This window comes from Panthera onca, chromosome A2 (genome assembly GCF_046562875.1).
Source record: "Panthera onca isolate mPanOnc1 chromosome A2, mPanOnc1 haplotype 2, whole genome shotgun sequence".
NCBI lineage: Eukaryota > Metazoa > Chordata > Mammalia > Carnivora > Felidae > Panthera > Panthera onca.
In genome coordinates this window covers 108733629-108745756 of record NC_138340.1, presented here as the reverse complement: position 1 = coordinate 108745756, position 12128 = coordinate 108733629, and the positions used below count along the sequence as shown (strand labels likewise).

At 36.2% G+C, this 12128-nt stretch overlaps 1 protein-coding gene across 1 annotated transcript in view; it reads left to right on the top strand.

Moving 5' to 3' along the window:
* Positions 1 to 12128, top strand: part of LOC132679235 (uncharacterized) — a 126725-nt gene that overhangs the window by 16522 nt on the left and 98075 nt on the right. Inside the window, exons 4-7 of the mRNA XM_081795047.1 lie at positions 10114 to 10220; positions 10302 to 10366; positions 10460 to 10534; positions 10942 to 11058. The gene's annotated coding sequence lies outside the window, so the exon portion shown is untranslated. The remainder of the gene's footprint in view (positions 1 to 10113; positions 10221 to 10301; positions 10367 to 10459; positions 10535 to 10941; positions 11059 to 12128) is intronic.

Sequence of the window (12128 nt, the reverse complement as noted above, 5' to 3'; positions counted from 1 at the left end):
GATGGCAATATTTGGTTTCAAGATTAAATAGCATTTGTGCTCCGTACAATTTTTCTCTTCCCTTCATTCTAGGCAGACAGCTGATCTTTGTTATTCTTTTCCTTGGAGGTCTTTGCAAGGCAGCAAATAGAAACTTCATGATGTAGACCTCTCCTAGGATCAGTGAAAGTACATTGTTGGGGTCTTGTGGAGGCAGAAGAGAGGGGTGTGCTTTTGAGAAGCAGAAAAAATATGGGGGTCTTTGTATGACCCAAGAGAGAGGTTAAAGATCCATTGGTCACACAAGCCCCTGGAGCTTCCCTGAGAAGAATATTTTCAGCTATTTCAAACATGCCTAAAAAGGGGCATCACGGCTCCTGAAGGCAGAGGACATCAGTCCTCCGGAGGGCAGCAATGTCAACTGTGACGTGATTTAGAACGATTTCCCATTTTGTTAACATTGGGACTTTCGTACTACTCTGGGTAGGGAGACCCCCAGGAAAACTGAAATGGAGTCTTCCTCAACGTCCTTACAGGATGGGAACTCAGTTGTGAGATTAGTTTGATTACATAAAAAACAGAAACCCAATATTGTTGCATTAGGATTTTTTAAGGTCTGTCAATGAAAATTGGTAAGTTGGAGAATGAAAGATCTAAGGTTCTAGATTTATTTCCAGTTCTTTCTTCCACCTATCCACAGACATAGTATAACCTCTCCAAATTTCTTTGGGTTTTGGAATTTGTGTTCTAATACTCTGCTATATCAAGGATTGAGTGGTGACATAGTTCAAAGTCTTACCTATTGGTGGTACCTATATTTTTTAAATCCTTATTTACTTTGAGAGAGAAAGAGAGTGTGCTTGACTGGGGTAGGGTCAGAGGGAGAGGAAAAGAGAGAATCCCAAGCAGGCTTTCCACTGTCAGTGCAGAGCCTGTTGCCTGGGCTTGATCTTATAAACTGTGAGATCATGACCCGAGCCGAAATCAAGAGTTAGATGCTCAACCTACTGAGTCACCCAGGTACTCCAGGTGGGCAATTTCTGATGTTATGTTAGTTCCCAGCATTTTTCCACATTGTCAATGAGGTCGGTGCACAACAATTTACCAGAGGAGGGGCACCTAGCTGGCTCAGTTGGAGGAGCGTGTGGCTCTTTATCTAGGGGTCTTGGGTTAGAGCCCCACATGAGGTGTAGAGATTAGTTAAAATAAATTTTAAAAAAACTTAAAAAAAAAGAACACCTTCCCAGAGGAAATTCAATTCTTGCTCAAGTTCTGAGTAGCATCGTCTTGCAGAATGGTTGAACATTTCTCATATTGGATCTGATGTCACATGAGATGCTGGCAACAACAAATTCTCTTTCTGAGCAGAAAGCACTTGGTGAGATACCACTTTTACCCTTTGGCCAAAGTACTCAGATTCTCCTTTCCCAAATGACTCCTATCATTCACATTTAAAAATATTTTTAATTGGGGTGCCTTGGTGGCTCAGGCAGCTAAGCCTCAGATTTCACTCAGGTCATGATCACACGGTTCACGAGTATGAGCCCCACTTCATTCTCTGTGCTGACAGCTCAGAGCCTGGAGCCTGCTTCGTATTCTGTGTCTCCCTCTCTCTCTGCCCCTCCCCTGCTCACGTTCTGTCTCTCTCTTTCTCAAAAGTAAATAAATATTTAAAATATATATATTTTTTAAAGTAACATGGGTTGCATTATGTTTATGCTAGGCCATCTCAAATCATTTTTAAAGACAACTGAAATATGAGCTATAAATTCAACAATAATAAAGCCATGGAAGATGGTGTTTTCCTTCTATAAAAAGTTGTATTATTTTCTTGCTTAAATTGAAGAAAGTCTCTTGGAATCACTGTTCTCATTTTATAAATCATTCACTGCGTTTTTCAATTATTCTACAGTATTACTAAATGACTAATAAAATATGTATTACATTAATAATTGAAATCTTAACTGCATTGGGAAAATGTAAATGTGTCATATTATGTGAAGAAATGTTGAAATCTTGCCATAAATAGTTCCAGTCAAGCCTGAAGAACTGTTATTAGTATTTCATTTATTAATGTATAAGTAATCTGCATTTTTGATAATTTGAGTAAGCCTTAAGCCTGTCAAAATTTGCCATTTACTTTTCATTTCCCCTCAATTACTTTTGACATTTTGTTTTCCATTTAGCAAGTAAGCAAGCTTCCATTCTTGGGGATGTTACTTAATAGATACCACATGTACAAGGCCATAAGTAAACACCATTTACTGCAAAACAGGTTAATAACAGTGCAAATATTGTTGCTATAGTTCTATATAATGCAAATAAGAACAAACTGTTGTAGCAATTATTTGAATTCACCAAAAAACGACGAGACATCTTGCCTCAGGTGGGGAGTAACACAAACTTAAATTTGGACTTCTCTCCCTTTGAGGAAGGAAGCATTAACAATTGTGGGAGTTGCTCATTTTACTATACAGCCAAATGCCACCAACAGGAGGGAATACTTAGGAGACCAGTTTGAATTAACACGTTTGCAAAGTTAGGGAAAGTATAAACACATATGATGTTAGAGAAGAAAGAAAAAAGAAAAGAGAAGAGAGAAAAAGAGAAAGGAAGAAAGGAAGGAAAGGAAAGGAGACAAAAGAAGACAAAAGAAAGGAGAAAGAAGAACCTGTATATACAGTGCTTGCTTGCAACCACTCTTTTTAAAATTTCCTCGATAGCTCCATTTGTACAAATAGTATCCAGGTCCATACTCTAGATGTGGTTCTCTACAATGATAGCTTATTTATATATCAATAAAAAAATCAGCGTTGTCTGATGCAGGTTAATAAACAAAATGTGATCATTTTTCCTGAAAAAGTTGCAGTATGTGTCTTGGGACTGACAGAAAATAAAAATGATAATAGTTTCTTAGGGACTATTAGTTCAAAAGAAGACAAATAAGGAAGCTATCACATGCCCCTATTTAGTATGAAAGGATCCAACTTTGGACCAGGAAAGGAAGGCTAGGGAAGGGAAATTGAAAAGAGTTATAAGGACAGCAAGGAAAGTCAGAGTTGCTAATTTGTATAAAGAAGATATTAGAAGATTGTTTTTATCAGACCAAGAGGTCCATGTTACTTATAGTAACTTTAAAAGTTAAGAAACATGTTACATAATAACAAGCTGCTCAAAGAAATATTTAGTTGTTATTGATGTAGCTTTATGTCTTTATGGAATTTCAGAAAACATTGGTTGTAAAGTTTATTTCTTTGGGTAGTTTTAGAAGTTGTTTAATTTATGTACTCTTTATATACAACAGACATTAAGCACTGGTATATAGCAAGTATTGCACTAGGCACTGGGGATATTCATATAATTCCTGCCTTCAAGGATTTTACAATACCTGCTATTTGTGTAGTAATTTAAATTTGAAGAATGCCTTCACTTACTTTTAATTGAAGAATGCCTTCTCTTATTTTTAATTGTTGCTGCAGTCCGTGTTTCCATGCATTCTTTGGGCAACATGACCTTGCTATTTATGGTGATGAAATTTTTTTTAAAGGGGGGTCATTTTTTAATTTATTTTATTTTTATTTATTTATTTTTTTATTTTATTTATTTATTTTTAAATGTTTTATTTATTTTTGACAGAGAGAGAGAGACAGCATGAGCGGGGGAGGGGCAGAGATAGAGGGAGACACAGAATCCAAAGCAGGCTCCAGGCTCTGAGCTGTCAGCCCAGATCCTGACGCGGCGCTCGAACTCGTGAACCACGAGATCGTGACCTGAACTGAAGTCGGATGCTCAACCGACTGAGCCACCCAGGTGCCCCATAAAGGGGGGTCATTTTTTTAAATGTGAGGAGTTATAATACAAATAGCATAATGATGACTCTCTCAGCTTGTGGGCCCATAGCAAAATACCATGAGTTGGGTGGATTCAACAACAGAAGTTTATTTTCTCACAGTATGGGAGGCTCAAAGTCTGAGATATGGGTGCCAGTGGGTAGGGTTCTGGTGAGAGCTCTCTTCCTGGTCTCCAGATGGCTGCCTCCTGGGTGTATTCACACATAGTGGAGAGACAGGGAGCAAGTTTTCTGAAGCCTCTTCTTATGAGGGCACTAAGCCCACTATGAGGGTCCCACCCTCACGACCTCATCTGGACCTAATTACCACCTAACAGCCCCATCTCCAAATATCATCGTAATGAGTTTAGGACTTCAAAATACGAATTTTAGGAGGACACAGTTCAGTCCATACCATTGACTCACATGCCCCATTTGAAAAATTCAGTGGTTTTTTTTTTTTTTTTTGGCCATATTTGCTTCAGAAAAAAATTTTTTTTAATAACAAGTTCATAATTGAAGTTCTCTTTATACCTCTCTCCAATCATGCCACTTTGCTTATGCAAATGTTACCCTGTCCTTGTCTTTTGTGTATTTTTTCTAAGTTTTAATACTTTATTTATATATCTGTCAATAATATTTAATACTGTGATGTATGCTTTCATACATTATATAAAAAGGTATGGTTTATAACTCATTCTCTATATATGAGAATATATAGTATGTATATACATATATAAATAATATAATATGATATAATATATAATTAATATATAAGGGAATCTTGAAAATCAGTGCTCAACATATGCTATTTATTTCATATCCAGGACTCATGGGTCCAAGAAGCTAGGGGTGGGAATGGAAGTGGCTCCACTCACTATTACCCTTAGTGGTCCACTAGCAAAAATGTTCCTTCCTGTCCTCACCATTTTATGTTTTGCTGGTCTAGAGATCTTAGTTTCAAAGGAAGAAAGGCTTCCACCAGGGGACACCGAATGATTCCATTGAACTGGAAGTTAAGACTGACTCTAAATCAATAGTCAAAGTAGGGAGTTATTATCCTGGTGGGGGAATGGTTCCAATTTCCAGGAGGAAATTGAGCTGGTACTATAAAATGAACGTAAGGAAGAGAATGTCTGAAATACAGAAGATCTGTTAGGCATCTCCTACTACTACCATGCTCTGTGGTTAGAGTCAGTGGAAAATTACAACAACCCAATTCAGGCAGGACTACTAATGGCCTAGACTCTTCATGAATGACTATCTGGGTCTCTGTAGCAGGTAAAGAGCCATGTTCTGCTGACATGCTTCCTGAGGGCTAAGACAATATGGAATGGATAGAGGTGGTTATTAATACCGTCCACAACCAGGTGATCAGTTTCAGAAACTAGAACTATAATCGTTATGACTATTTCTTCCTTATTCTATGAATATATTTGTGTGTGTCTCTGGACATGTAGACATACTGTTTTTCTTCTTATATAAGATGTATTAACTTTGCATCATGGTATTTAAGTTTTGTTAATTTTACATCATAGTATTTAAGTTACAGGATATGAGGGAAAAGGGATTATCACCCAAGGAGTTTGCATCATCTTCTGGTAAAATAATTAGTGGATTTTGGGTTGCACACAGGATAGTTGTATCATATTAGGCAGAAGTATATTTGGATTATGTCATTAGAGATTAAATATGGTTTAAGGAGATGTGTAGGGGTGCCAAGTTCACAACAAGTGCTAGACTGTGATGGGTAATTTTATGTGTGAACTTGACTAGGCTATGTTGCCCATTTATTTATTTAATACCAATCAAGATGTTGTGAAGCTATTTTTAAAATGTGATTAATATTTAACTCATTAGACTTTGAGTAAAGCAGATTATTTCCCATAACATGGGAGAACCACATTCAATAAGTTGAACGCCTTTGGACCAAAGACTGAAGTTTCCTCAAAAAGAAACAATTGTCTCAGAATTGCAGTATAAAAACTCTGCCTGCTGGGGGCGCCTGAGTGGTTCAGTCAGTTAAGTATCAGCCTCCGGGTTTCAGCTCAGGTGGGTATCTCAAGATACTTGGGATCAAGACTTGCATCAGGCTCTGTGGTGACAGCTCAGGACCTGCTTGAGATTCTTTCTTTCTCTGCCCCTCCCTTTCTTGTGCATGCTAACTCTCTCTGTCAGAATAAAGAAGGAAGAAAGAAGGAGGAAGGAAGAAAAAGGAATAAGGGGAAGGGGAAAAGGGGGAGGGGAAGTAGGAAGAAGAGGGAGAAGAAGGGGGGGGGGAGAAGGAAGAGGGAAAGGAGGAGGGGAAAGGGGTGGAGGAGGAGGGGGAGAGGAGGAGGAGGAGGAGGAGGAGGAGGAGGAGGAGGAGGAGGAGGAGGAGAAACAACTCTGCCTGTTGGCTTGCCCTGAAGATTTCAACCTCAAGAATGCAATATCAATTCCAGCCTGAATTTCCAGCCTGTCACTCTACAGATTTCATACTTGCCTGTCCTTACAATTGCATAAACCATTTTCTTAAAATAAATCTGTTTGTATATCCTATTCATTCTTTTTTTTCCTCAGGAACACTCTTACAACCTTATATTCAGTAGCCCTGATGTACTCACTTGTTTTAATAATTTACATGTAGAATTTTTTGGATTTTCTCACTGTGAAGAGCAAAACAGTTTTGTTTCTTTCAATGCCGTAGACATTTTATTTTCTTTTCTGTCTTGCTGTAATTGCTTGGGAATCCAATAAAATGTTGGACATATTGTTGATAATAGAATATTTATTAGTGAGAAAGACTTTTAAAATTTATAATTTTATATTTTGCTATGCATTTTTGTAGATATGTTTAGTATAGAAGAAAGTTTTTTGGGTTTTTTTTGTTTTAAAATGTTTTTAAATTCAGTTTTATGAAAACTTTGCTAAAAAAAATAAAAGTTTTTCTAAGTAATGAATATTAAAGTTTGGCTAATTCTTTTCTGAATAATAGCATTTCTAATTTATTTGTTGATGTGATTAAATACACTGATTGATTTTCAAAGGTTGACTCATTCTAGCATTACTGGGATAACAGCTTCCTCATTGGAATATTATTTTTATTTTTTTCTAGATTTGGTTTAGGCATCTTTAACCACATTGTGGTTAATATTATTTTTAGTCATTGCTTTATAGCTCAGTGTTTAATCATAATTTTTGGAATATTCTGTATTTATTTTGTATTTTTCCTTGAATTTCTGTTAATTTTTGTCTCATAAAATTGAAGCTATAAAACTAGGTATTTAGAATTGTTATATCTTTCCGGCCAATTGGACCTCTTATTACCCATGAATATTTTCTTTTCATCTCTTTAGTAATGCTTTATGCCTTGTAGTATACTTTGTGATAAATCACTATAGTTACTTTGTTTGCTGTTTCTGCTTTTCATATTTTTCTATTTGTTACTTTCAATTATTTTCTTAACTTTGTTTTTAGATATATTTCTTCCAACACACATAGAGTTGTTGCTGTTGATAAATACAGTATGAAAATCTTTGACTTTAATAAGGAATTTAACATATTAACATTTACTGTAATTACTGACATATTTGTGTTTAAATCTACATTTTACTATTTTCTTATATTTTCCATATTTTGTATAAACATATTTCCTCAACTTTGTACATTCTTCTTGTGTGACTTTTTATTATTTAATCTCAGTCCATGAGCTTAAAATTATGACTGATCACATGGAAGTCAGAATTAACCCTATGCATAACTTTTTACCACTACTCAAGACTTGAGCATCAAACTCTCCTTGACTCGAAACTCAATAAATAGCTGTCTTTTCAGAAAGACCCAAATGACAAATGCCAGTGAATAAAGAATGCTAGTACAGGAGGGTATAATTGAAATAATCAACCATAAAAATAATATTTTCTGGGGCAGCTGGATGGCTCAGTCAGTAAAGCATCTAACTCTTGAATGCGGCTCATGTCATGATCTCATGGTTCATGAGTTCAAGCCCCACACCAGACTCTGCACTGACAGCATGGAGCTTGCTTGGAATTCTCTCTCTTCTTCTCTCTCCTCCTCCCCTGCTCATGTGCTTTCTCTCTCTCAAATCAAATAAATAAAATTTTCAAATAATTTAAAAAAATATTTTCCAGAAACTTGAAATTTTACCTTAAAAATACATATGAATGTCCTCACAGTATACCTGTTTGCTTTAACATTTAAAAGTATGTTAGATAACCGTTAAGAAAAAAATAATTTAAAAAATAAATGCAAACAACTCCTCTTTGTTATTTAGAGTAATCCTGTATCATCCACTCCTTTGATTCCCCCATATTAAGATGGATGGAAAGATTGATCCGACATTTTGAGATCATCACTTTCAATGTTCTACTTTTCAGACTCAATATCACAGTACTTAAAAAAGCTAAGTTTGTAGAAGTGGAAGTTTACCAATGTGTACTTTTTGTTCACTGTTTTTTAGGCTCTCAGACTAATCATGAAACACTAACAGAAATATGCTGGCTTTGGCAGAGATAAAAGTTGTATAATTCTGGAGTTGGACAGGCTTCTATCTCAGTCACTTCCTATCTAAGTAGCCAACCACATTGTTTGGCACAGCCTTGGCACTCAGGAAATGGACATTGTTGTGATGGTGTTTTTTATATGATTTTCTTTAGTTTTGAATTTTGCGTATCTTAATGATACCTAATATCTTAGTCCCAGAAAGAATGTGATGCAATTTTGAGGACAGCTCCTTCCTTAAAAAAAACTAATATCTAACTTTCAATGTCATTTGCCCAATATTTTTCATTTCTTTCATTTACTCTTCCAAAAGTACAGTTAAGAAAATGAAAAGCAAATGACAGCCTGGTAGAAACTATCCAAAACACATCTGTCAGACAAAAGATTTGAATCAAGAACATGTAGAGTTCCTACAAATCAATTCCAAAAAAAAAAAAAGAAAGAAAGAAAAAGAGAAAAAAAGCAGACAATCCAATCAAAGAAGAAACAAAAGACATCAACAGATACCTCAAAAAATAGTTTAAATGGTGAATAAAAATGTACTCATTGTTAGAAAAATTCAAATTAAATCCACAACGAGATATTACTGCACACCTGTTAGAATGCCTAAAATTAAAAAGGCTGGCTATACCAAGTGTTTGAGAAAATGGAACATTTGGAACTCTCATACAATGCTCAAGGGAAAGGAAAATTGAATAATCACTTTGGAACAGAGTTTGGCAATTTCTTAAAAAGTTAAAATCACACTTTTCTATGGCTAGTCATTCTATTCCTAGGTACATGCTCTATAGAAATGAATGCTTATGTCTATACAAAGACTTGCACCTAAACGTTCAAAGCACCTTTATTTGTAATACCAAAGACTGGAAATGACTCAAGTGTTCCTCAACAGATGAATTGATACACAATCGCAGTGTGTCATACAATAAAAAGTATTTAACTGGTAAGGGACTGTTGAATAATCTAGCACCGATGGGTAGCTTCATGGTTAGAGAGAGTGGCTATAAAAAATGTAATTAGTTATGAAAATATTGTCATCTAAGAATGAAGCAGACAAATTGAAATGTGGCTGCCACTTATAGTTCTCAAAGGAAAACTGATTTCCTGGCAAGTAGTTATTCATTTTAGTGAATCCTGAGGAGACTTACAATAAATTACAATAAACTCTCTCTCTCTCTCTCCCTCCCTCCCTTCTCTCTCTCTCTCTCTCTCTCTCTCAAAGTAAATAAATAAAAACATTTAAAAAACCTTAGCATATGTGCATATCATGTTTTGGCTATTTTCTTTCAATGCTAATTTGAAGCAAATAATGAATGACCTGGCTTTGTTATTTTTAGTATTACACAAATATAAGTGTGTTTAACATTTTTGTGATAATCTTGTCAAATAGTATATATATTTTTAATTTTTTTAACGTTTATTCATTTTGAGACAGATCATGAGTGGGGAGGGGCAGAGAGAGAGGACGACACAGAATTGGAAGCAGGCTCTGGGCTTTGAGCTGTCAGCACAGAGCCCAATGCTCTGTGCTCGGCGGACTCGAACTCAGCGGACTGCGAGATCATGACCTGAGCCAAAGTCGGACGCTTAACTGACTGAGCCACCCAGGTGCTCCTCACATATAATATTACTTTGTGTAATTTTTAAAGTATAAATGCTATACTTACATTTTTAAAAATTTGACACTAATTACAATGTAGTTTTAAGCACAACTGATATGAACAAAGTTGCATAATAAATTGATCTGCCTCTTATTTTTGTTTAACATCTGTTTGTTTGTTTGTTTGTTTCCAAACAAACAGGTTCCTCTCCCTTGGGCTCATGTCCCGAGAAGCCTCTGAACCCAATTAGCCTTGCTTTCCTTCACCTCTGCTTCTTCAGGACTTTTCAGAATTTCTTAAGCATTAAGGTAAAGGCTGTTTCCAAATTCGGAATTCCTTAAAGAAGGAGTCATTTAGTGCTCCTACTAAATGCTTTCCCACTGCTTCAGGTGCATATTGGATGTACTTGCTGACCCGTTTGTGGCTGTAGAGACCATGTTACAAGTGCTGGCTGGTGAGTTGTGAGTAGAACTGATCAGTATCAGGGTGGGGATCTGGGCACCTCCTTGTGACTTTCAGACCCATTTAGGATTTTTTTTTTCTTTAGGAATGATGATAAGAGAAGTCTCTGAATGACTGATGAACAGAAGCCCTCTGCCCCACTGATACACCTGTCACAGAAGTAAGAAAATAATGAAAACTTATATGATTTTAAATCACTATGACTTTGAGGTCATTTGCTACCACAGCATGAAGAGCCTGTCTTGAATTGATGATATGGCATTGTAATATTACATTGTTACAGTGGCATTGCTTTAATATTCTTAGGAATGACTCTAATGACTGTAATGGTAGAATTTTTGCCATCGGAAAGGGAGCAAGAGATCCCATGCTGGGGAGTAATACACCTGAAAGCATGTTATATAAACAGCTACATTTTCAGCCTATCTGCAGGGTTGGTGGCTGATGATGGATATTCTGTGTTTTCATTTTTTGCTTGAGACCAAAAATGCAGGGTGTCAGCCGAAGACTATATCTGCTTCGAATATTTTTCTTTTCACGGCAATTTCTTAACATTCTGATTCTCAGACATTAAAAACAAAGGCAGCTGGTGGAAGCCATTGGACTGCACAATCTGCTACTTGAAGCACAACACCACAGGAGGCTTTTTTTTCTCTCTGACAATCGGGATTAGTGCAAAAAGAGGTAAGTGGAAGCTACTTCACCATTATCACAAGGCTTAGAAATAAAAAGCCCAAGTATACATTGATAACATTGCCCAAACCTCTCTGAAAAGAATTTCTGAAGGTTAAGTAGGAAAACTAAATCGTTAGAGTGATGACAGCACCTCACCAATAATTCTGTAAAATATGACTAATAGTATTGGAACAAGAATAAAGATTTTAGATTTTTTGGTGGGAAGGGAACACACACAAACACAATGACTAGTCTTCGGTTATAGGCAAATCAGATCTAAGTGCTTAATATGAAAGTCAGTTACCTGCCAGAGACTCAAAAACTTTTTACGAATAATTTTTCAAAGGTACTGTCAAATCTTTCCGTAAATAAAGCGAGATGTCAAATCAGCAAAGAATTAAAATGTATTTATTAAAAAAAAAAAAAAGCTCAAGCAGAAGGGCATCTGATGTTTTACAGACATTCCAACACCTTCAGGAAATTTGAACTCACACCAAAGGGTCTGATAGTCATTTGAGTCTCCATCTGTAACTGGAACATGTGTGCACACAATGTACATTGAATCACTCCAGTGGAAAAAAAAACACCCTGGTTTTAAATTATAGAAGGCTTCGACCATTCTTCTTAACCACAAAGTCTTTGGCAGCTTGACACAGAGTGACTTAGATTGATCTGGTCAGAAAGCTTCCTTTGGTGCTAGAAGCCAAAGTGCTGAGCTACAAGCAACTGCTGCTCCAGGGACAGTGACTGCAAAGTAACCCAGAAGAAGTCTGAGACTGAGGGACAGTTTTGGAAGCAAACAAAGAGAGGCATTACTTGTTCTCTCTCATGTGTGGCAGATAGTCACTTCTCAGTCTAATAATTTGCTTCATGTTGTCAGCTAGATGCCCGGATGTGGATGTGCTGAAGTTAATTTTCACATTTGTTTTTTTGTAGCCAAAAGTATCCGTGCCATATCCAAGTTCTTGAAATATATAAAGCAGTGCTCTAATTTATATTGTGGGCGTAAAATAATTGGAAAGTTTAGATTTCACTGGAGTAAATTCACTATCAGATTGCTTATGAGAAATCTATGTTAA